Consider the following 26,656-nt stretch of genomic DNA (forward strand, 5'->3'; position numbering starts at 1 on the left):
TTGTAATAATCTTGGTCTCACTATCTATCCTTTCATTATTTTGCAAATCCGTGTGTTTTTGTGTTTGTTATCTTGTTTCCCTTTGAGTTGCTTGTTCTTCTCACATTTTGTGGACTATTTTGGCCTCTTGGTGGACTGATTTATATCATTTGGTATCAAAGCCATCATTAATTTTGTTCCAACAAAATCAATCTTGGGCTTGTTAGTTAAAAAATAAAAAAAAAAGAAGTGTTGAAAAACCAAAAATCTCAAAAAAAGAAATCTGTTCCGTTTTTGTGTTTAGCTAAAATTTGAGACTTAGATTTAAGAGATTTTATTGTGTTTTGTTTTTTTCTAGTGTTAGGTTCTTGTTCCCTAACACTAAGTGAGTCTAGATCTTGGATTTGAGCTTAATCTGGGTGGTTTTTGAGTTGTTCACCACTGTTGAGTTTAAGGTTGAAGAAACTAGTAAGGTGAAGCTCGAAATTGGAAGGGTTGTTGTTGATATTGTGGTTTGAAAAATGCATGGTTTTGTTGTGGAGTTTAACTTGAGCAAAAGGAATCCAAAATCATTCAATTTGGAGTTCATTTGGTTTAGTTTCAATCTTTTGAGTGTTCTTGTTGTTCTTCATGTTCATCATTCATTGTTGAACAAGAACATTCAATAGGTGTGGTTTGATCTTAAATAGTGGAGAAAAGAGTGTAGTCTTTTGTTAGTCTTGAAACACATCCCAAAGAACATACAAAAGAAGAAAGGGTATAATAGGACTTTCAAAAAGACTCATTACCAAAAGGGAGTAAGGGCACATACCAAGACAAACAAAAGAGGAAAGGAGACAAAGGCTTTCAAAAATGTGTCTTGCCAAAAAGGTGCAAGGAAAGTCAAAAGTCTTTTGAATTAATTTGAAAAAGGCTCTAAGTCTTGTGCTTTCCCTTCTTTTAGCAGATTTTTCACTCTCCCGAATTAAAAATTTGACCAATCCAATCCAAATTGCAAACTGCCATGTCACCAAAATTGCCATGTCACCAAACTACCACGCCATCTAAGTTCTACGTCATCAACGTTCCAAAAAACCTTGAAGCTCAAATTTCAGATTTTAAAGTTTCTTTTCTTTGTTTCGTTAGTTTCATTTATTGATTCTAGTACTAATTAGCAACTAGTAATCACCTACTAGATTGTGAATTAGTTTTTGAATCCATTTTTGTCGTGTCTCCGTTATTTGTATCTTTTCTCATTTTTAATTCATCGTAACTTTTTGTTTCAAGTTATTAAGTAGAATTTTTTTTTCGTGTCTTGAGTCGATCAAACAAGAATCTATTCCGGCCTCTAAGTAGAATTGACATCTTATTGACTACCGGAGTATAAGGAACTTTCAATATTCACCGCTCCAATTGTGAGAATCACAAAGGTGGGTGTATATGAGTGTTGTTGAGGAGCTTTTACTACTAATCTTGTTTGTTTATTGTGTAGGTACAAAGGTGATTTAAGGGGAACATGTCTTTGATAGAAGGGGATTATTGTGACTACAACATGGTAGACTATGATTGTAGTGAGGGGTTTTATGGCTATGAAAATAGCCATGATCAAAACTTGGGCAGATTTGAAAGTTACTGTTTTGAGGGATAAAATGAGGTGAATGAAGTGCCTAGTGCTTATGGTAACTTTGGAGATGATGTAGGACCTTATGATGTATCTTATGATGATGTAGGGGCATGTGAGGAGTCTTACACTTCTTACTCCGACCCTAGATTTGGTGTTAGGTACAACCCTTTCATTCACAAAGCTTATGAGAGCTATGATGAGACTACACATGAGGAGTATGAAGATTCATATTGTCCACCTTGTAGTACTTCTTATCAAAGTCGATATAGTGTGAATGGTTATACTAGCTATAGTGGAGGTTGTCCAATGATAAAAAAAGGGTATGTATCTCCAAAATCGAGGGGTACTCATATGCTTTATAATGTTGATCCGAGAAGGATTGTACACTCCGAAAAGGTGACCATCTGTGGGATACCGGGCTGCCTTGTTGTGTTAAATGATAGGTACTATAGAAACTATATCGTTCCATCCATGGTTGATTACTTGGGGGTTTTTTTGCGAGCCTTTACTTGTTCCATACTTCTTGGACGGGTTCAAGGTTACCGAGAGGGTAAAAGTTATCTTTTACCAATATGAATACCATGAAGAGGTGTGGTACGGTATTCTTTCCTTGGCCTACGGTCATGTATACTTAGGTGCTGATTGGTTTACACAGCATCAAGTTCCTAACTTGCAAAATTGGCCTAATGTTGTGAGAGATCAATGGGAGAATCGCCTCATGACTTACTTGCTGCCCAAGCCGCAAAGAGTGCCTACCTACTCTAATCCAATTTATTATGAGAGACAAAAGATTGAGAAGAGTAAGAAAGTGCAAGGTGGTAATTCAAGAGTGGAAAAAAGGAGAGGTTGTGTGGAGCGAAGTGGAAGGATTACCACCAAACCGTACTAACATTGGTTGTCCTTTTATTTCTAAGGATATTTATGTAGGTACCAACATGGCAAGCGAAGTCAAACAATGCCGAAAGGAAGTTGCTATCCAATCTTGTGAAGAACCTTCACACCATGACAAAGAAAAATGTACTCAAGGACTTCAAGGTAAAATAGCTAACTCTTACACTTTTGTGCATGTGAATGATAATTATGTGTCTAATAGCCCATTGAGTGTGAGTTGTAGCTTGCCTATATGTGAGTCTATTATTTCTTTGCCACTTGATGATGATGTGCATGTTGTGAGTAAGGATACACTAGTTGATCCTATTGATGACCGAATTGACTCTTCTTGTAAGATTTATTTATGTTCACCTAGTGTTGAAACTATTGTGTTGAATGAAAGTACATTATCTTGTGAAATTTGTGTTGATCAACTTATGTGTGAAAATTGCCCACCACTTGAGAATGTGTATGATGTGATTAATGACCCTCAAGTGTGTGATGATATTGAAAATGTTGATCAAAGGAATAGGAGTGAACCCGTGAGCTTGCCCTTTGATTCTAATATTTTCTTGGATCATAGGGATAATCATGTGCTTAAGATATCTTTAAAACTTGATAATGAACTTTTAGAGAGTGAACTTACTTGTTCCAAATCTTCCCGTGGGATATATCATGGTCTCTTTAGGTATAATGTCTTGTTTGAAGATGATATAAACACTCCTAATGAACCTAGCGGTGAAAATAATGGTATAGCTTGCTTTGGAAGCTATAGACGATATTCTAACCCACTATGGTGCGACAATATTCCTCCTAAAGATGGAAATCTCTTTTTGAAAGGTGAGAGTACTCTTAAGGGTAAGGAATGTGTAGTCCTTCTTGAAAACCCGAGGGCAAATATGTCATTGACTCCTTGGGGTAACGTTCCTAAATGTGCATCCTTGTTTAACACACTTGTGCTTAAATTGCATGCATTCCATCTTGTGGATTCCAAGTTGTCTAGTTTTTTAAAGGAAAGAATGTGTATCTGTTTAAATGCTTATTCTTCACTTGTGAATTCCCTTGCACGTGATTCTTTCCTATACTACCTCTTTGCCTATGATGATGTCCATGCTAGTTTTGGATTTTTTTTATGTCGAGTTAGGAAGTTTGTTGGTCTGTCCATGTGTGTGTATGATAATGCTATATGGATTTTATGGACTTTAGAAACAATAGAAACAGCCCCCTTGGTTTGGTCTTTTGACGAGATAAATAAGCAATGGTGTCTTATGGCTCATAAGATGAAGGAAGTTCTACCTTGTGGATTATTTGATGCCATTGGGACCTATGTAGTTTCTTTATCTCTTGGTGATTCCCTTAACCAAATCCTTTATGCACCTTTTATTGAGCTTTTAATATTTATTCAAAGGATCCTTGGTTATGCTACAAATATGTGCAACCTTGGCATGTTGAGATGATTTATTGTGCTAACCCTAACCCTCATGCCATGAGGAGTTTGTATTTGTTTTTCCTCTCTTTATTTTTGCAAGGTTTGGATTTGAGGTCGAATCCTTTTTAAGAAGGGGAGGATGATAAGAGAATAATGGCCACCTTAGCTTTTACCAACATCATTCAAAGTTACTATGTGAAGAATCAAGCTTTGGTCATATAGAGGGCACAAGATTATACTTGGAGGGGACATTTTGAGCCTACCATTGATCAAACCTGAGTGTGGAAGATTGCTTGGAGAATTGAAGACTTAAGGACTCTCGGGTTTGGACCACCTTTGTTGGTTCACGGTTTTGATTCCCTTTATTAAGGGCATTTTGGTCATTTATCTTTGTCCATGTGACACTCCATGACCATCCCTCCTCATTAAGGACATTGGAGTCATTTTGTGTTCATTTTGTAATAGATTATAAATAAGCTCCTTTAGTCTTATTTTCATTAGTTTATGAAAGGTGAAAGATTAAACACTTGAAATCCTCTCTCTTGAGAGTAGACAACCTTAGTATAGTCTTAGTTAGGACTTGGAAAAGTCATCCTTAGTATAGGGCTTGGAAAAGCCAATATTGTTCTTTACTAGGAAACGGTGGATCTTGAGATGAGTCGATTACCTTGGTAGTCACCATAAGAGTGTGATTTTTTTATTACATTCATTAGGGGTTAATGTTGAAATATACTTGGTTCTTAATCTTGCAATAATCTTGGTCTAACTATCTATCCTTTCATTATTTTGCAAATCCGTGTGTTTTTGTGTTTGTCATCTTGTTTCCCTTTGTATTTCTTGTTTTTCTCACATTTTGTGGACTGTTTTGGCCTCTTGGTGGACTGATTTGTATCACCATTCTAGTTTTGATTTGTTGTATTGTGGTTATGATGTAAACCTATGTTTGGGTTGTGGTTTTATCACTTGAAGCATGATTTATATATTTGACATATTTGGACTAGTGTGGTAGTCTTGAAACCGTAGTTTAGATAGAGTTGACTTGATGTAACACTCCGCACTTTTGGGATAAAGTTAAACCATCTTTCCTACGTTTATAGACGCGAAGTGTAGTACCCCGTACTATTCTTATCTTGATTCAACTTTTAGTTGCATGCTTAAGAGACTTAAGGATTGAAATTTTCACTAAGTGTTGGGGACTTAGTCCTATTTTAAGCCTCTTAGCAACAGTGATTTTAAATTTGGTCTTCCTAGCCCCGAGACATAGTTTTTTGAGTCAATTCCTGTTCTGGGGTGTAAGGAGCAGGTCTCGGAGAAGTTTTGGATTTTTTGGATGAGGATTGAGACGCGTTTAGATTTTGATTCCAGTAGCTCATCACGGTGCCTACAACGATGGAGCACCTACTTGTAATGCCCCAAAAATCTATCCCGAGATGTCACACGATGTTTAGGACCAAAAGTGATCCCAAGCTAACCCATGGACTAGCATACTATTAAGAAACTGATTAAATACGTATGAATTAACTGAGTTTACTGTGCAGAAACATAATAGTGATGGAATCTATAAAAATATAATATTGATACAATTTTACGTTCTGATAAGGTCTGAAAAGAGGGATTGAAATTACATGACTGACTTTAATTGACATCTATGAAGCCTCTACTATATTGACTATAGATAGCTAGGACGCGACCCCAACTACCACTAATCAATACATAGGAGTTAGAAAGTAAACAACATAAATAATATCTAACAGAAGTCCCCGAAGTAGGACTCATCATTTGCTGGCTGGAATCAGCAAACCGTCTGAATATGGTATGCGTGCTACAACTCGTACCGACATTATGAGATAATGTAGCAAATAGACATATATGTGGATTAGTACTTTGAGGATGTACTGAGTATATGGGGGTAAAATGCAATAAGTAAACAATATCATCACAATTTATAAAAATCATGAATGCTAATGTAAATGACTCACATAGGCTTGAGTAATCTGAAAACTGAGGATCATAAATCATGAACAATAAAGCATATAATATAAATCTTGTGAGCCATTAAATTCAGTTCCAAAATTTATTCTTTTTGAAAACTGCTACATTATCTTGTGAACTGTAAGGGAAATACTTCATCTCAAGACTTTAAGAATCTTAAAAACCACAACTTCCAAAACATATGCTTTTATCTTAAGGCTTTAAATCATTAGACTATTTTAAGAGTAGGGGACTTCTTTTGGTAGGTTCTTATAACCGGCATAAACTATGTGAGCATTCATTGAGTCCAACGTCTTACCCATGTTGGGGAGAGCTCTTCTACCATTGCCATCGGAATAGAACCTTTATATTAAGTGATCACAATCTTAGTCATCCACGTAGAAGTGAAAATAATCTTAATCCTATGGTGGAACATAGTTTTGGGGCATGAATCCTTGTTAATATACCCATCTTGGTGCTAAATACTACTACCATTCTTATGCTTAAGATCTTAGGAAAACCACTTAAAAATAGCACAAGGATTTACAAGAAAACCAATTATGCCCTTTCTTTTCTTTAAATCTCAACTCATATGAACAATGTGGATTCTTTATCTTAGCTTAGGACGAAAAGGTCAAATCTTTATAAAAAAAAAAGGAATAATCTTATTATAGGGTGCTCATAGCAAAACAAATCTTGAAATAGCAATCTTTAGTTAGGGTTTAGTGAGCCATACATCAAACTCATGTTAAAATATCATAATATTCATGCGTGGTAATGTAAACATTTATAAATCAACTTAAAATCTAGAAATTTCTGCGATACGCATGAATATATGAACATAGACATGCAATTCAACTTCTAAACCCCTTGAAATCCCATAATCTTATGAATAACAATATTGGGTATAAACCCTAACTTCAATTTAATGGGAAATCACATAAAATTCAGTAAGTTTGTAATTAAAATAAGTTTTGGGCACAAGTATTAAAGGATTATCCTTGTTGAAAAACCCCACAAACCTTAATTGATGATCTTAGATGAGAAAACTTGAATCTTGAATTCTTATGATGCTTTTGAAGATGAGTCCTTAAATTGAAAATTCTTAATCTGAACTATCTAGGAGAATTAATGAGGAAAATTGGATTTCTTGGAGAGTAAGTTTGATCTTTAGGGTTTTTGTTTGAAAGAGAATTGATGAATAATTTTGACTTGATTTCCTATTTGTGTTCTTGAATATTGTTTCTTGAAGAAGATAACTCAAATTGATGTTCTTGGAAATATTTTCGAATGATTTTCTTGAACTTCTTGGAATAGAAAGCTTAATTATTGATTGTTTTCTTGAATAGAAGGTTGTGGAATGGATGAATCTTGAAGAGAATTGTTTAGGGTTTATTCTTGGGAGTAAAGTAGGATAATGAAGGTAAAATAATGCCCTAATGTCGGCTAAACATTGCTATATTGTGACCTGGGTTTAGGTGGAAAAAGACCCCATTGACCCTCATTCATTTAAAGAAAAAATTCATAACCCATACCTAGATTTATCTCTTTACCGCGACGTGGTACCATCGCGACAATTTACTACCTCATACGAAAATGGCTATAACTTTTTGCTCAGGTGGAGGATTTATGCGAAATTGGTATAGTTGGAAAGGTAATTCAATTATATACAATTTTGTAGGTCTTGAGATGGAAGATTCTACATACATCAAAATTTATACACATTTAAAGTAGACCCTTATAGAATCAAATGCCAAATTTTGGATGAATCTAATGTTCTAAGCTCCATTTGGCTCTAAGTGACATCTATGAACATTATTCACCTAATAAGAACTTCACATGCTTATAATTAAATTTATGACATAAGCATTCAAATTATGGATCAAGAGTACGGCAATTACACCTTCATCGCGACGCGGTGAAATCACGTCAAGCTATTGAAAAAGGATGAGTGGGAACTGAAAGTTCTCCGCGATGCGGAACTATTACGGTGCACCTTTGGAATGCCATTTTGTCCATCACAGGGATGTTTCACCATCGCATTGGCTTACTGGAATTCGACAATTGGGAAATTAGACCCCTCCGCGATGCAGAGAAATCACAGAGCTCCACTGGATTTTGACAAATGAGAAATTGGACTCACCGGTACGGAGCTAATCATGGTGGTTCACTGGGATATGACAATTAGGAATTTTCCATTCACCACAATGAGGTGACCGCCCAGGTGGCACACGATCAACACTAAAAACGCCCTAACTTCTCTACTGAGTATCAGATTTTGACCAAATTAGTATTGATGGAAAACTTATCAATTTCCCACACAATAAAAGGTCTAAATCTAGAAAATTCTGAATGAAATAAATGTTATTCATTGTTGAAGCCCACTCTTAACATTCTAGGAACGACTTTTAAGCTAGAAAAATATGGGGTATTATAATATCTCCCCCTTGGGAACATTCATCCTTGAATGTGGATAAATAAGATGAAAATATTGAGGAATCTAAGGTTATAAGCTATCATGAACAACTAAAATTAACTGAATAACTAAGTCTTAAATATAATGGGCTACTGAACTGAGCTGCGAGTGCATGAATTCTCAAGAAAATAGCTATATGGATGAGATAGAAACAAGAGCGTCAACTTACGAGTAACCGTTACTTTAGGCTGGATCTGATTTATTGAGAAAGAATGAGAGGTTTATTACACTAATATAAGAATAATCACAGATATGGACTTATAAGGGTGCACGTTGGCCTCAAGACTTGGTGTGTGCAATTTAAGTGTAGAAGAGGCCTAAAACACGCCAAAATCAGCCCATAACATACACTTGATGGGCAACCCACTCTTTGAAGCCCTTTTTGGTCATTTTAACTTATATCTTGTAATAGTTATATAAAGAACAATGTAGGGTTTTATTTACTTATATTATTATGGATGTTGAAGTGAGAACACTTGAAAACACAAAGTACTCTCTTCTCTTGATGAGGTAAAACCGAAACTAGGAGACAACAATAGGGTGGATTCTCTTTGTTGTTGATTGCTTGGAAACATTGATACTAGAGAGGTGGATTCCAATCTTGTGTCTTTGTAAGAGATAAGTTTATTGTTGTATTTAGTGTTAAGGGTCTAAGAGTTACCATTATTGGGTTCTTAACATTATACCTTCATGTGGTCTATCTATCTATCCTTTTCCTTTTGTAATCTTGTATCCATTTTGTATCTTGTATTGTGAAGCCATTTTTGTTGTTGTTGTTGTTGTTCTCATTGTGGTTTAATCTTGTGTTGTTTACTTAGTTTGTTGTTGGCTGAAAAGGTGTCAAAAACCTAGTAATATTGTCCTTCTTGTATTGCATTCTTGAATCCAAGAGCGGTCTCCAAAAGGGTCCTCGGTTCTTTGAATTAGTGGACTGTTTTTGGAGTGTGGTTGGACTGTTTTGAGCCAATTTCGTGTCTTCCAAGTTTTTACCGTATCAGACATGAAAACTCAGGGTATTACAACATCTCCCCCTTAGGATCGTTCGTCCCCAAATGATATTGATTTGGTTGAAATACTAAAAAAAGACTGAGATGATACACAGGATACTTACGAATTGAATCATGACTAAATGCTCACACCCAAATAGGGTATTTCTTCAACTCTATTTTAGGAAGTTCTAATGATATTAGGGAGTAAAGAACTCCGGGCATGATCTGAACAAGACATCTGAATAAGAAATTACAACATTACCCCAAATCTATAGCATGGAACATAGACCTATGAATCATAAGTCAGGATAGAAGTACTAAGCCTTAAGCAATGCAACTTCTTACTTTAAAGCTTAGCAATACTTTCACAAATACTCGCTTAAATATACTATCCCCTTAAATACCATAATCACTTGATTTAATTTATAATCCTCATGAGGCATTGATAAATCTGTCTACTAAAGTCTAAACTGAACTAAATCCTCTCATCACAGCTAGGCCTAGCTCAAAATCACAAGGTACTGCACATAACACCATAACACTAGCTTGAACCATGGATTTAATACCCCAATCATGGTCATAACTATTAACTCTAGGAAGATTCTTCATATCTCTTTAACAACTAAATTCAACCTCTTAATAGAAATTAGTTAGTGCACAACACACCTTTCCCCTTATATGCCAACATGACCTTCAAGCCTATCTTCATAACCACATATGCGCTTCTAAACAAATACTCACAAGAGCATCTTTCTCATATTCTCTAATATCTCTATAAATAACAGCTTCCATGCACTATTCAATTCTTAGGAAGACATACATAAAATATTCCCAACTAACCAAGTTATAAACAAAAAGCTTCACCTCAATAATCCTTCATTTATAGACCTACATAAAACAAGCATACAACAATCTTCCCAAACATAACACATTTACTTTCTCCCATCTACACAAGTATTCATCATCACTACTAGAATTTGGAAGTCTGACCTTGTTACTTACTCTATCATCTCTTCCTTAGCTTTAAGCCATCACTCTAAGTCTGTGGAACCCTTTGCTATACTCTAAACTGAACTACACTCACTGTACTCTAGAGTCTGGAACATGATAATACACGTAAATAATAAACTTACTATGAAAGACTACACCTGAAAGTGTAAAACCCACTTCCAATACTTCCTTCTGAGGTACAACTCTATATTTCTATAGCCCCACTAGTCATCATATAATATCTTGAACACTTACTAACTTAGAATGTTCATGAGTATCACTACATCCCGAGTTCACACCATCTAGAGCTTCAACTCCTATTTCTATTCACCCAATCTTCAAAGTTTAAAACTTAGATTCTAACACTTAACATAGATATATTCAACCTTTATTAAACCATAATGCTTCTGTCATAGACTACTAATATCGTATCTCTAAACTTATATTTCTAAACCATGAGAATCAAGATCAAACCAAGGCTTAACATCATCTATCCATAACCTCTTAACTTAGCTATTAAGAATATCATATACTATATAACTAGTCTCCTTCCTATTAACAACTCAACAGTACTACTAACCGCACACAACACGTAATAACCTTGGAAAATAATGCAACCCCATATCACCTTGGGCACACTTTCTTCATCATACATACAACATCGTACATAATTACGAATTGAAATAGACTCAACTCTTGTACATACTATTCAATCCTACTAGATCACTTCCATATAACTAGCATCACTAACTAAGAAATCATCACATCCACCTTGATGACCATTAACTGTTCAAACTCAATGTCTAGTGCTAAACATGAGTAACAACCCAACCTCATATACAATACTATTGTCACTAGGAAGCTATAAAATAAAACATCAAGAAACACTAGCCCACTAGAATCTCATAACAACAATAATCGATCATAATCATATGGCCTATCTTATTTACAATCCATTAACACATCCTCCTTCTACACATCATTACTATTTACCCTTCTACACATCTAAATTACTATCATAGCTCTATAAGTTTCAACTAAACTCCTTTTTGCAACCTCAAGGGAAGCCTAAATTAATGATACTAAACCTCCAAACACTTCATTAATACCCTATACTTTTCAAACACAATAAATTCCATCAATGACTTCTTCCGTACTTTAAGCAAACAATAGCTCACCTTAACTAATAACTTCTTCTTCACCCTCTACTAAACTAACACACAAGGACATATCACCTGAAAATATACCTCTATACTTTCTATCAATCACCATTCCTACTTTTCTTATCACTACTCTTATATACCCATACTTCCAACTATAATAAGATTTTACTATTCATAAATCATAACACTAAAGTTCATAATATCCCTCGAATGCACACTATATTTAACAGTCTAGGTTCATACTATCTCCTCTCATGAATAATACCTGTATTAAAAAATGTTAATGGGCAATCTAAATACATATCTAATTCTTTCTCAACTGAACAACTCATAAGGATGAGAACATAAAATATCAACTTGAGGGACTTATGACACATTAGAGAGCTCCTCTCAAGCCCTTTGTATGACTTCTCAAATTTCTGCTAGTAAATCTTAGAGCATTATTTGGAGAGAAATTAGAACTTATTAATTATGTTATCTCAAGAATAAGTCATAGATGAAGAAATTTGGGGAAACACATGAGTAGATAGGAATTTTTGAGAGAACTTTACTGCACAATCTAGAATATGAAAGGAGGGAAACTTTTCTTAAATGACTTGTAGCCTCTCAAAGAAAAGTATAGATGTACCCGTACCATTTCACAAGAATCTACTAGACACGACTTCATACACCCTAGGACACGTGAACTTTGTGCTCTAATACCAAGTTTGTAACTCCCCAAAAATCTATTCCGAGACGTCACACGGTGCTTAGGACTACAAGTGATACCAAGCTAACCCATGAACAAGCATACTATTAATCAACTAATTAAATATGTATGAAATAACTAAGTTTACTGTACGGAAATATAATAGTGATGGAATCTATAAAAATATAACACTGATATAATTTTACATTCTGATAAATTCTGAAAAGAGGGACTGAAATTACATGATTGACTCTGGCCAACATCTGTGAAGCCTCTATTATATTGACTATAGATAGATAGGAAGCGACCCCAACTACCACTAATTAATACATAGGAGTAAGAAACTAAAGAAAATAAATAATATCTAACTGAAGTCTCTGAAGTAGGAGGACTCATCATCTGCTGGCTAGAATCTGCAAACTATCTGAATATGGTATGCCTGCTATAACTCATACCTACATTATGAGACAATATAGCACAAAGACATATATGTGGATTAGTACTTTGAGGATGTACTGAGTATATGGGGGTGAAATGCAATAAGTAAACAATATCATCACAATTTATAAAAATCATGCATGCTAAATATAAATGACACACATAGGCTTGAGTAATCTGAAAACTGAGGATCATAAATCATGAACAATAAAGCATATAATATAAATCTTGTGAGCCATTAAATTCAGTTCCAAAATTTATTCTTTTTGAAAAATGCTACATTATCTTGTGAACTGTAAGGGAAATACTTCATCTCAAGACTTTAAGAATCTTAAAAACCACAACTTTCAAAACATATGCTTTTATCTGATGGCTTTAAACCAATAGAATGTTTTAAGAGTGGGGGACTTCTTTTGGGAGGTTTTTCTAATTGACATAAACCATATGAGTATTCATAGAGTCAAAGGTTTTACCCACGTTGGGGAGAGTTGTTCTATCCTTGCCATCGAAATAGAACCTTTATCTTAAGTGATCACAATCTTAGTCATCCACGCAGAAGTGGGAATAATCTTAATCCTACATTGGCACATAGTTCTGGGGCATGAAACATTGGTAACATACTCATCTTGGTGCTAAATACCACTCCCATTCTTATGCTCAGAATCTTAGAAAAACCAATTCAAAATAGCACAAGGGTTTACAAGAAAACCAATTATGCTCTTTCTTTTCTTTAAATATCAAGTCATAAGAACAATGTGGATTCTTTATCTTAGCTTAGGACCAAAAGGTCACATCTTTATAAGAAAAGAATAATCTTATGATAGGGTGCTCATAGCACAAACAAATCTTAAAATAACAATCTTTAGTTAGGGATTAAGGACCCATGCATAAAACTCATGTTAAAACATCATAATAATCATGTTTGGTAATGTAAGCATTTATAAATCAGTTTAAAATCTGAAAATTCTGCAATACACATGAAAATATGAACATAGACATGCAATTCAACTTCTAAACCCCTTGAAATCCTATAATATTATTAATAGCAATATTGGGTATAAACATAACTTCAATTTCATGGGAAATCACATAAAATTCAGTAAATTTGTAATTAAAATAAGTTTTGGGCACAAGGATGAAAGGATTATCCTTGTTGAAAACTCCCACATACCTAAATTGATGATCTTAGATGAGATAGCTTAAATCTTGAATTCCTATGATGCTTTTTAAAGAGAGTTCTTGAAGTTCTTAAATTGAAAATTCCTAATCTTGAACTATCTTGGAGAATTGATGAGGAAATAGGATTTCGTAGAGAGTAAGTTTGAGCTTTAGGGTTTTCTTTTGAAAGAGAATTGATGAATAAGTTTGACTTGAGTTCCTATTTGTGTTCTTCAATATTGTTTCTCAAAGAAGATAACTCAAATTGATGTTCTTGGGAATGTTCTTGAATGATTTTCTTGAAATTCTTGAAATATAAAGCTTAATTCTTGATTGTTTTCTTGAATAGAAGGTGGTGAAGTAGATGAATCTTGAAGAGAATTGCTTAGGGTTTGTTCTTGAGAGTAAAGTAGCATAATGGTTACAAAATAATGCCCTAATGACAGCTAAACATTGCTATATTATGACCTACGTTAAGAGGGGTGGGGGAGACCCCATTTCCGCTCATTCGTTTAATTCAAAAATTTGTAACCCGTATCCCAATTTTGCCCTTTGCCAAGATGCGGTACCATCTTGACAACTTACTGCCTTACACGAAATGGCTATAACTTTTTGATCGGGTGGCGGATTAAGGAAAAATTTGTATAGTTGGAAAGGTAATTCAATTAACTACAATTTGGTGGGGCTTGAGATGAATATTCTACATACATCAAAAGTTATACACGTTTAATGTAGACCCTTGTAGAATTGAATGCCAAATTTCAGACTAATCTAATGTTCTTAGCTACACTTTACTCTAAGTTAATTCTATGAATATTATTAACCTAATAAGAACTTCACATGATTAGGATTAAAGTCATGACATAAGCATTCGAAATATGGATCAAGAGTACGACAATTACACCTTCACCGTGATGCGGTGAAATCGCGTTAAGCTATTGGAAAAGGACGAGTGGGAGCTAAAAGTTCTCCGTGATTCTAAGGTATCTTGGTGCTCCTTTTGTATGACATTTTGGCCATCTCTGTAATGCGCCACCATCACATTGGCTTAGTAGAATTCGACAATTGGGAAATTGGATCTCTCGACGATGCAGGAAAATCATGGAGGTCTACAGGATTTTGATAAATGGGAAATTGGACTCCACTAATATGTGAGCTAAACATAGTGGTTCACTAGAATGTGATAATTAGGAATTCACCCTTCATTGTGACATGGTGACTGCCCAGGTGGCATATGGTCAACACTAAAAATGCCCTAACTTCTCAATCGAGTATCGAATTTTGGAGAAATTAGCATTGATAAAATTTTATTCAATTTCCCACACAATGGAAGGTCTAAATCTGGAAAATTCTTTATGAAATGAGTTTTATTTATTTTTAAGCTCACTCTTAATATTCTAGGAATGAATTTTAAGCTAGAAAAAATATGGGGTATTACAATATCTCTCCCTTGGGAATATTCATCCTTGAATATGGATAATTAAGCTAAAAATACTGAGGAATTTGAGGTTATAAGATATCATGTACAACTAAAATAAGCTGAATAACTGAATCTTAAACATAATGAGCTACTGAACTAAGCTGCGAGTGAATAAATTCTCAAGAAAATTGCTATATGGCTGAGATAGAAATGAGAGCGTCAACTTATGAATAACTATTACTTTAGGCTAGATCTGATTTCATGAGAAAAAGAGTGAGAGGTTTATGATACGAGAACTCAGGGTATTACACTACGGCATCACGGTGAGCCACCAAAACGCAAGTTAGTTTTGGGTTTAAATGCATGAGGGGCAATTGTGTCCTTTTTCATAAATTCTATTCATCTAATCATTATTAATAATGTAGTTAAGGCACGAAATTTCTCATTCTCTCCAATTTATTCTTAAACAAAACCCTTCCCTCTTCCCTAGAGACAAGAATTCAAGCCTTTCAAGTTCAAGATTTTCAAGAAAAGTGTTAAAGATTAGGGTTCCACTCTTCAAATTAAATAAACCTAAGGTGCATGGGGCTATCCTAAATCTCATGGGCATAGGTTTTTTTTATGACTTTTACAATGTTTAAAGTTATATATGTATATATATGTAATGAATTTTGAGAAATTATTTTAAGTGCATGCATAATAAACCCAATTCGATGAAAATATGCAATTGTCATAGGTTTTTTTATAAGATTGATTTGTATTCTCGTGCATATGTAATTTTAGTTTAAAAAAGTGATTTATCAATGTGATTTGTGAAATTCCCTTCCCCATGATGACATTATGTGGTCTTTGCATGACATGAATTATGAATTGTTTTGAAAGCATGACTTAAGAGCCCCTTTTTGATAATGAGATTTATGTATAACTAATGTTGGGGCTGATTTATGAATGATGACAATTCTTGAGTTTAAATGCCTCTTTAACTATTATGAATTGTCGTTTGCACATTTTCAAAAGGGGCATTTCTTATGCTAAAGGATTTTATGTCTTAACTAAAAGTAATACATGTGTTGAATAAATGAATTAACATCCACATGTTAAAGTCTTGCTAAGAGAGTGTCGTGCATTAGTATTCATATTCTTTTGATAATAAGAACTCTCTTATGATTTGATAAATCTTTTGGTGGTCATTTACATATTTTGAATGAGAAGGGTTGTGGATTTTATATGATATGAATGACGTACAAGTCTGGGTATGACGATACCTGGTGATGATATGCACTTAACAAAAGAATTATTGAATGTTTGAAAAGCATGAAGCATGTTTTTAAATAACTAGAATTCATCTTAATGAGAGTTTGATGGTTACATGAAGAAGGCTTGAGTTCTGATAACTCAGCCCAAAGTTATATTTTGCAGATGTTGAACGTATGATATGTTATCCTACATGGAAGGATAATTAGGACCTCTCACATGGGTGGACTTCTACGGTACGCTCTCATAGGGGGAGAGGTTATACTGATTTATGAACTCTAATCCTTGCGGCAAACTTGGATTAGGGGCTTGGCCATCATGTTAAGGGCGGATTCTATTTGATTTATGTATGGATTATTCTTATGATTACATGCTTACTCTCTTTGATTTATGTATGGATTATTCTTATGATTACATGCTAAGGGGTATCTCAGGCCTTCATGGTTTGGGATGCCTGTGCAACTAGGGCCCCAGTTTGAGTCATGAAAAGCTGGGTTTTATAGCCTGATTCATGGTCCCATGGTGTCTATGAAACCGTGTCTAGTAGAGTCTTTTTTATGGGTGTATTGTGCACCACACTTATAATCAGGAGGCTACCAGGCATTTATGAGTTGTTTCTTATTCTTTCATACTTTAGTACATGTTATATCTTCATCCATACAAAATTTATCTAAATTCTTTTCTTACTCTAATATTATTAGATATGTTATTGTCGAGGCAATTCAAACACAAAGGCATAGGGTCTGAATAATGCAGTCCGTTTTGCTTGAGTTGCCCAAAAAAGTTATGAGATAGTAGAAGGACTTGAGAGGAGTCCATTAGTGCTTCAAGGTGTATTGATTCAAGTGTATAGCTTTATCCTGATGAAATTATGCTTTTTAGCCCAAGGTATGAAGTGTATTCAGTACCCTTTAAAAATTTTTATTGCAGATGTCAGTCTTAAGGGTAATGAGATATAGCAGAATATTGGAATAATATTTCCACCCTAGTAGTAGTATATGTTAAAGTGTTATAACCTATTGGTAGTGATATGGTCCTGAAAATGGTGTTATGAATTCACAAGGTTAGAAGTTATAGTGAGGGTGACTTTTACATAAATAAGTGCTTTTAGTTATGTAACCCTTGACTGGGGAGTGGTTTGCTCTTTTATGGTGATCGACTAATATTGTGGAAAGATTTGTTGATTGTAGGGCAATCTGGGAAGGAAATGATTGGCTATGATTATTATTTATTCAATAGGTAAGGAGCTCTGAGTAGATACTTATGATATTTATAAAAATCATTTATAGGTTGTGAATGGAAAGGGGTAGATTAGTCAATAAGTTATGGGTAGAGACTCATCGGTGTATATGGAACTTGAAGGTAGTAGAGATGTATGCATGGGTAAGTAAATATCATGTGAAAACATACAATATGTTGATAAGATCATAATGGGTTATATTATAAGATTTAGATCAACAATCCTTGTTATGTTATTTTACCCTCTTGATTGTCTTTTCTCTAGTAGTTGTAAACTAGTATGACACATGAGAAGGTGTATAGGAGGTTCTAAGGTGTAGTAGTAGTGTTGTGGAGAGAATGAACTTGTGGGCCATAGTTAAGTAAAATAAGAGACTTAGGTTGATATTTCTATTTGATTGATTAGTATAGCATCTGGCATGCTTCACATGATGGGCGTTGTTAGGAAATACACTTGAACTTTAGATATGGAGTGGAGTGGAGTGGTAAGAATAGCAGCTCAAAATTGATAATGCATATTTTGTGGGAATGATTTAGTAGGTTTAATGTGAGATGTGAAATAAACTAGGTTGGCAATTTGTGGAAGAAGGAGTGGATAGTTGTTATATATGTATATGAGTGCTAGTGTCAAAACAATGAATTGTGGTTGAGTCTTTAAGTAGATAAGTGTGTTAGGTATATGAGATTAAGTTGAAACCCCCGGGTAGCATATTGTAGGATAAGGTTTTTTGGGTATAAGTATCATGTGTACTTGATTCGTGTTCTTGAATTGTGTAGTATGGGGAAAAATAAGGAGTTGTTGTGTGATGTTATTTAGAGTTAAATTGAGAAAATATAGGTAGGAAATATGTGCCTTTGGTATAGTTTTGCAAATTTTGTTAAAGTTGTAAGTTATGTGATTAGAGGTATAATGCCAGTTTTCTAAGGAGTTAAAGATAGAGTGTTAAGTGTTTAGAAGCATGGATGTCTATGCCCATGATAATGTTAGTCATAAGTCAATGACTTCGGGTGTTGGAGGAAGTAATGATTAGTATCCCTGAAGGGGATGTCCTAGGAGAATTTAGTGCCCTTATATTAAAATTTTGAGGGGAGTTTGTGTTCATGTGTATACTAATAAGAGTATACATGAGATAAAATTATTGCTTAAAGCCTCCTTTAGACTTTGAGTACTGAGAATAAGAGGAGAGTATAGATTTTGAAAGTTAAGTATAATGACTCATGAGATTTGTGTTACGTGCTTCACTATTCATGATTCATGAGTTTTATATTTCAGACTTATTCAAGCTATGTGAGTCATTCATATTTGCATGCATGATTTTATTAAAGAGTAATGATATTTTTTATGCAAATGAATACACCCCCATATACTTAGTACATTCCCAAAGTGCCGATCCACAGATACGTTTGTGTGCTATATTGTCTCATAATATAGGTTCAGGTGCTCAGTCTAAGTAGTGATAGTGATTTTCGAGTGCCTTTGCCTACATCCCATAGTTGGTGAGTCCTTATGGTTCGAGGACCTACTTTTCTTAGATTTTCAGTTGTTATTGCTTTTATATTAGTCCGAGTCAGTTTGGGGTTTATCCCAATGGCTCTCAGTTTGAGTAGTAGAGGCTTTGGCAGAATAGACTAGCAATTGTGTTTTAGACTTTTAGTATGTTATATTTTAGACTATGTTTTCCAGTTATTTCAGTTTTGAGATGATATATACTTATTATAGCCTTATTTCTTGACTTGATTTTCCAAAATGAGAGATAGAGGTGGTAACCAGCTCGAAGGTTACCTTTGGGCTACTTGTAGCCTTAAGCACTGTGTGATGCTCCGAGATTAGATTTGAGGCGTTACAAACTTGGTATCAGAGCCTAAGGTTTAAGGAGTCCTAGAGAGTCTGACAAGCCGCATTAAGTAGAGTCTTGATCATCAGTGTGTAATGCGCCATATCTATGAGAAAGAGGCTACAAGATGTTTTAGGAAAAAGTTGTTTCTTTCTTTTAGATTCTATCATGCCTACATTTGTCCCTCTCATCTAATAATTTGTGCTCTCCTATTTCAGAGAATGCCTCCCCGAAGAGCGAATGCCCGCAGAAATAATAATGAGCAACCCCAGCCTGTTGATCCCTTGAATGAGATAGATTCTCATGCTGAGTTTTGGGCGGCCTTTTAGGCATTAGTCTAAGTAGTCACTGCCAATATTCAGGCCAATAACTAGGCCACAGTTCTGAATCAGCAGGGAGATGATTTAGCTGCTGCTAGGATTCGTGATTTCATGTGGATGAATCCACCAGAGTTTTATGGGTCTAAGGCAGGCGAGGACCCACAATTATATCTTGAGGAGGTGAGGAAGATCACATAGGTGATGTATGTTTCTAAGGAAGAAAGTGCTGAGATGACGTCTTGCAGGTTAAAAAACATTGCTTATGACTGGGTTGTATCGTGGAGGAAGGGTAGAGGCGAGGATATAGCTCCTATGACTTAGCAGGTATTCCAAGATGCATTCTTCGACAAGTTCTTCCCATTTGAGTTGAGGGAAGCACAGATTGAGGAGCTTATTAACTTAAGGAAGGGTCCCATAACTGTTCAGGAGTACTGCTTGAAGTTTAACTATTTAGCCAAGTATGCTCCTGATTTGATTGCTGACACCCGAGCTAGTATGAGCACGTTCATGACAGGTGTTTCTGGTTTGGTACTGAAAGAGTGTAGGACTACGATGCTGAATAGAGACATGGATCTATCTAGGTTGATGATACATACATAGTAGATAGAGGCAGATAAGATAAGAGAGAGAGAGAGAGAGAGAGAGAGGGGTAATAAGAGGGCTAGATCCGAGCAGCATGAGTATGGTCAGACTAGGTCCCATGAAAGGACCCATCCACAGTTCCAGAGCTGTTCGTCTATGCCAGCGCCTTCATCAGCTAGTGCTCCTACGCCTAGAGGAAGGCATGACCAAGGGAACAAGTCTTCTATGTCTAGGTCGTAGAACAGTGTAACAGACCCCACTATCCTCCTTATGCTAAGTGTTGTAGGGACCATCCCAGTGAGTGTTTAGCAGATCAGAGGGGTTATTTTGGTTGTGGAAAGCTGGCCCATAGACTTAGAGATTGGCTACATGCTAGGCAAGAAAACACAGATGCCCGACCTCAGACACAGACTACTAGTGCACCCGTCCTGCCCCTGCTCAGGGCACTTCATTTAGTATTACTGGAGGTCAGCACTAAAATAGATTCTATGCATTACCATCCCATCAGGAGTAGGAGGATTCTCCCGATGTTTTTACTGGTATGCTTCGTGTTTTTTGTTTTGATGTTTGTATGCTGTTGGACCCCGGGTCAGGTTTTTCTTATGTGACCCCACTTGTAGCTGTGAATTTCAAAATGAGTCCTGAGAAGATTCCTGAGTCTTTCCTAGTTTTGACTCTAGTAGGGGAGTCAGGTGATGCTAAGAAAGTGTATAGAAATTGTACTGTTACTATTTTTCATAGGGTCATGCTTGCTGATTTGATAGAATTGGACATGGTGGATTTCGACCTTATTCTGGTTATGGATTGGCTTCATTCCTGTTATGCATCTATAAACTGTCGTACCTATGTGGTCAAGTTTCAGTTTCTTGATGAACCAGTTTTTGAGTGGTTTGGGAATTCAATAACGCCCAAGAGTCATTTTATCTTTTATCTCAAAACCAAAAAGCTAATATCCAAAGGTTGTATCTATCAACTTGTTAGAGTTAAAGACACTAAGTCCACGGCTCCAACTATTCAGTCAATTAATATTCTTAATGAGTTTCTTATTATTGTGAAAAGATCTCCCAGGGGTACCTCCCGATAGAGAGAGAGTTTGGGATTGACCTTCTTCCTGACACTCAGCCTATTTCTATTCCGCCATATAGTATGGCACCTGTAGAGCTTAAAGAGTTGAAAGAGCAACTCAATGATCTTTTAGATAAAGGTTTCATAAGGCCCAGTGTCTCTCCTTGGGGCTCACCTGTTCTATTCATGCAAAAGAAATATGCTTCTTTACGAATGTGCATTGACTATCGTTAGCTTAATAAGGTCACGATCAAAAATAAGTATCATCTTTCGAGAATTGTTGACCTATTTGATCAGTTGCAAGGTACAAGTTATTTCTTTAAGATAGACCTTAGATCCAGCTATCACTAGCTTAAGGTAAGGGAGTGTGACATCTCGAAAAAAGCCTTCCAAACCCATAATGGTCACTTTGAGTTTCTAGTCATGTCTTTCGGGCTAACCAATGCTCCAGCAGCCTTTATGAACCTTATGAATTGAGTGTTCAAGCAGTATCTTGATATGTTTGTCATTATTTTCATAGATGATATCCTTGTGTATTCCTGTACTGAGAATGACCATGAAAATAATCTTAGGATTATCTTGCAAACTCTAAGAGAGCACTAGTTGTTTGCCAAATTCAACAAGTGTGAATTTTGGCTAAGATCAGTAGCCTTTCTAGGTCATATCATTTCAGCCGAAGGCATTAGAGTTGATCCCCAAAAGACAGAAGCTGTAAGAAATTGGCCTAGACCTATCTTTCCATCTGACATTAGGATTTTCTTGGGTCTAGCGGACTACTACCACTATTTTATTGAAGGTTTCTCTTCTATTGGGTCTCTCATGACCTGGTTGACCCAAAAGAAAGTTAAGTTTCTTTGGTCAGATTCCTATGAGAAGAGTTTTCAGGAGTTGAAGACTCGACTTACTTTAGCCCCCGTGTTGACTTTGCCTGATGGTGCAAATGGTTTTGTGATGTATTGTCATGCATGTAGAGTTGGTTTGGGTTGTGTGTTGATGCAAAGAAGTAAGGTTATAGCCTATGCCTCTAGACATTTGAAGTCGTATGAAAAGAACTGCCCAACCCATGATCTTGATTTAGCTGCTGTGGTCTTTTTTTTGAAAATATGAAGAGACTATCTTTATGGTGTTCACGTTGATGTGTTTACTGATCATAAAAGCCTACAATATATGTTTACGCAGAGGGAGTTGAATCTTAGGCAGAGATAGTGGTTAGTGTTTTTAAAAGACTATGACATGAGCATGTTGTATCACCCAGGAAAGACCAATGTAGTGGCAGATGCCCTTACCAGGTTGTCTATGGGTAGTGTTACTCATGTAGAGGAAGGTAAGAAAGAGTTATCTCGTGATGTTCAGCATTTGGATAAACTGGGTGTTAGGTTTCTTAATTCAGCTGAAGGGAGTATGTCAGTATAGAGTAGTTTCGGATCATCTTTAGTTTCGGAAGTGAAGGAGAAGCAAGACAGGGATCCTAGTTTTGTCAGACTGAGGGAGTTAGTTAAGGACCAAAAGGTAGAGGTTTTCTTCCAAAATGGAGATGACGTGTTAAGATTGCAGGGTAGATTTTGTGTTCCATGTGTTGATGATTTGAGGCAGAGAATTATGGCTGAAGCGCATGGCGTGTGGTAATTTATTCATCCCAGTGCTACTAAGATGTACCACGACTTGCGGAAAATATATTTGTAGATTGGTATGAAGAATGATATAGCTGAGTTTGTAGTAAAGTGTGCAACATTCCAATAGATTAAGATAGAGCACCAAAGGCCTGGTGGTGTGATGCAAAAGTTTGGTATTCCTACTTGGAATTGGGAAGAGGTGAATATAGATTTCATGATTGGTTTACCTCTTTCACGCCGTCATCATGATTCGATCTAGGTTGTTGTAGACAGGCTGACTAAGTCCGTGCATTTCTTGCCCAAGCATACAACTTATACAACTGAGGATTATGCTAGAATATATATTCGAGAGTTAGTCAGGTTGCATGGAGTCCCCTTGTCAATCATCTCGGATAGGGGTACTCAGTTCAGTTCTCAGTTTTGGAGAGCTTTCCAGAAGGTTTTTGGCACCCAAGTTCATTTGAGCTCAGCTTTTCATCCGTAGACAGATGGTCAGGCTGAAAGGACCATCCATACGTTAGAAGATATGTTGAGGGCGTGTACCTTTGATTTCAAAGGTAGTTGGGATGAGCACTTACCATTGATTGAGTTGTCCTATAACAATAGTTACTATGCTAGCATCAAGATGGCACCATTTGAGGCTTTGTATGGTAGAAGATGTAGATCACCCATAGGTTGGTTTAAAGTGGGTGAAGCTTCTTTGGTTGAACCTGATGCAGTATTTGAGGCCATGGAGAAGGTGAAGTTGATTAGAGAAAGGTTGAAGATAGCTCAGAGTCGTCAAAAGTCATATGCTGATGTGAGGAGAAGGGATCTTAAGTTTGAGGTAAGTGATTTGGTGTACTTGAAGATTTCACCCATGAAAGAGGAGAATAGGTTTGGTAGAAAAGGGAAGCTTAGTCCCCGTTATGTTGTCCCTTATAGAGTCTTGAGTCGTGCTGGGAGAGTAGCCTATGAAGTTGAGTTGCCCACAGAATTGTCAGGTCAGTTGAGGGCGCTACTTGGGAGGCAGAAGTAGACATAAGAGCCAAGTATCCGCACCTCTTCTATGTGAGTTCAGATCAATTTAAAGGTATTATTCTTCCTTAATTCATCCCTTCTAATCTAAAGTTCAGCTATGTATCTATTCTTACACGAGTTATCTCAATTTCTGAAGTATTCTAAAGTTTAGAAAGATATAGAGTCAGTTTGGTGATTTGTTTCAGCTGTACCACCCTGTTCTTTGAGCCTAACTAGTGACATTTGAGGACGAATGTTTCCAAGGGAGAGATATTATAAGACCGCATAAAGTTCCCTCGTAGTCTGAGCCTTTGAGCGTGTCAAGTGAAGTGTAATTTTGGCCCTAAAAGATTGAGAAGTGACTTCCAAAGTGATTAGTGTTTAAACCTTATTGAATTTTCCTATAAATGATTTTCTATCATGTGGGAAATTAAATTATCTTTCCAATGATACCAATTTTGTCAAAATCTGACATCGAAAGAGAAATATATGACCATTTTACAAAAAGCAGTGAAATCGCCTAGGTGCATCGGAGAAGGCCGACAGACCATCGCCCAGACCATCGCAGAGGTGGCAGTGAGGCCTTATTCTAGTAGAGTGCCATGGCAAGGGTCGATGGACTATCAGACCTCTGATGGACTATTGCACCCCACCATCACAGAAGAGGCAGTGTATCAAATTCTGGCACAGATGCGACGGTCAGGACCGATGAATCGTCGGGCATCCGACGGACCGTCACACCCCACCGTCGCATATCCCGATAAATATTTTAAAGTCATTTTAGAAAGGGCTTTGTGGTCTTTTCCCACCTTTTCAATAGTCAGATATATCCAAAATGAGGCAGATGGCTTCATTATTCATCAAAACGTCGTGAACTAGGGTTTTTTTTTTTATCAAGATTAACCCTCTAGAGCAAATCAAAATCCTCCTCCAAGAAATTCAAGAACTCACGATAGATTGTACAAATTTAGTTGGGATTCAAGGTTCCCAATTCAAAGACCTCAAGAACCCTCTCTCAAGAGTAAGAAGAAGAGTCTCAAGCAAGGTTTTTCATCTAAGTCACAACCTAAGGTATGTGGGGTTTGAACAAGAAAACTTCTTTCGTCCTTGTGCCCAAAAGTTGTTTTAATTACAAGAATATATAATTTTTTATGATTTCTTATGAAATTGAAGTATGGGTTTATACCCTATATTGTTATTCCTTGAGATTTTAATAGTTCCAATGTTCTAGAAGTTGAAATACATTAGTATGTTGAAATTTTAAGGCAAATTGTTAAACATTCCAGATTTTTATATGATTTATGAATCTTTATGACATCTAGTATGCATTTTGATAAGTTTTAACTTGAGATTTGATTTTGGGTCATTAAGCCCTACTTGAGATTTACAATTTTATGAATTTTAGTGCTATAAGCACCCATGAATTGAGTACTTTGATATTATTGAGAATGATTTGGCCTTTTGGTCATAACTGAGTTGAAATCCACATTGAGTATGATTTGAAGAAGATAGAATTATGTTTTGGTCTTCATTATAGACCCTTGAGCTATTTTTGAGGTGGATTTCATAAGATTTCTGAGTTGAGTATGGGAGTAGAATTTAACACCGAGTTGGATATGATTCCAAGGTCTCATACCCCAGAACTACGTGCCATCGTAGGTTCTAGATTTATGGTCCCAAGGCCAAGATAGTGATCAATAAAGATGAGGTTCTACTCTGATGGAAAGGATAGAATAGCTCTCCCCTACATGGGTGAAACATTGAACTCCATGTATCTCACATGATTTATGTCGGTTAGAAGAAACTCCCAAAGTTATATAATCCCGAGTTCCAAGTGTTCCGAGTTTAAAAGAGTTTTAGAGTTCCCAATTGTTGAAGTTTCTACAAGTTCTAAGTCCTTAAGTTTTAAAGAAGGTTTACTCTCCATGAGATAAAAGTATGAGTTTGAAAGTATTGCTTAAAGCCTCCTTTAGCCTTCGAGTACTAAGAATAAGAGGAGAGTATAGATTTTCAAATTTAAGTATAATGACTCATGAGATTTGTGTTAATGCTTCACTATTCATGATTCATGAGTTTTATATTTTAGACTTATTCAAGCTATGTGAGTCATTCATATTTGCATGCATGATTTTATTAAAGAGTAATTACATTGTTTATGCAAATGTATACACCCCCATATACTCTGTACATTCCCAAAGTGCTGATCCACATATACGTCTGTATGCTACATTGTCTCATAATGTAGGTTCAGGCGCTCAGTCTCAGTAGTGACCGTGATTTCCGAGTGTCTTTGCCTACATCCCACAGTTGGCAAGTCCTCATAGTTCGAGGACCTACTTTTCTCAGATTCTCAGTTGTTATTGCTTTTATATCAGTCCGAGTCAGTTGGGGGTTTGTCCCAATGACTTTCAGTTTGAGTAGTAGAGGCTTTGTCAGACTAGACAGTCAGTTGTGTTTTAGACTTTTAGTATGTTATATTTCAGACTATATTTTCCAGTTATTTTACTTTTCAGATAATATATACATATTATAGCCTTATTGCTTGACTTGATATTCAAAAGTGACAGATAGAGGT

This window comes from Capsicum annuum, chromosome 7, assembly GCF_002878395.1.
Source record: "Capsicum annuum cultivar UCD-10X-F1 chromosome 7, UCD10Xv1.1, whole genome shotgun sequence".
Classification (NCBI taxonomy): domain Eukaryota; kingdom Viridiplantae; phylum Streptophyta; class Magnoliopsida; order Solanales; family Solanaceae; genus Capsicum; species Capsicum annuum.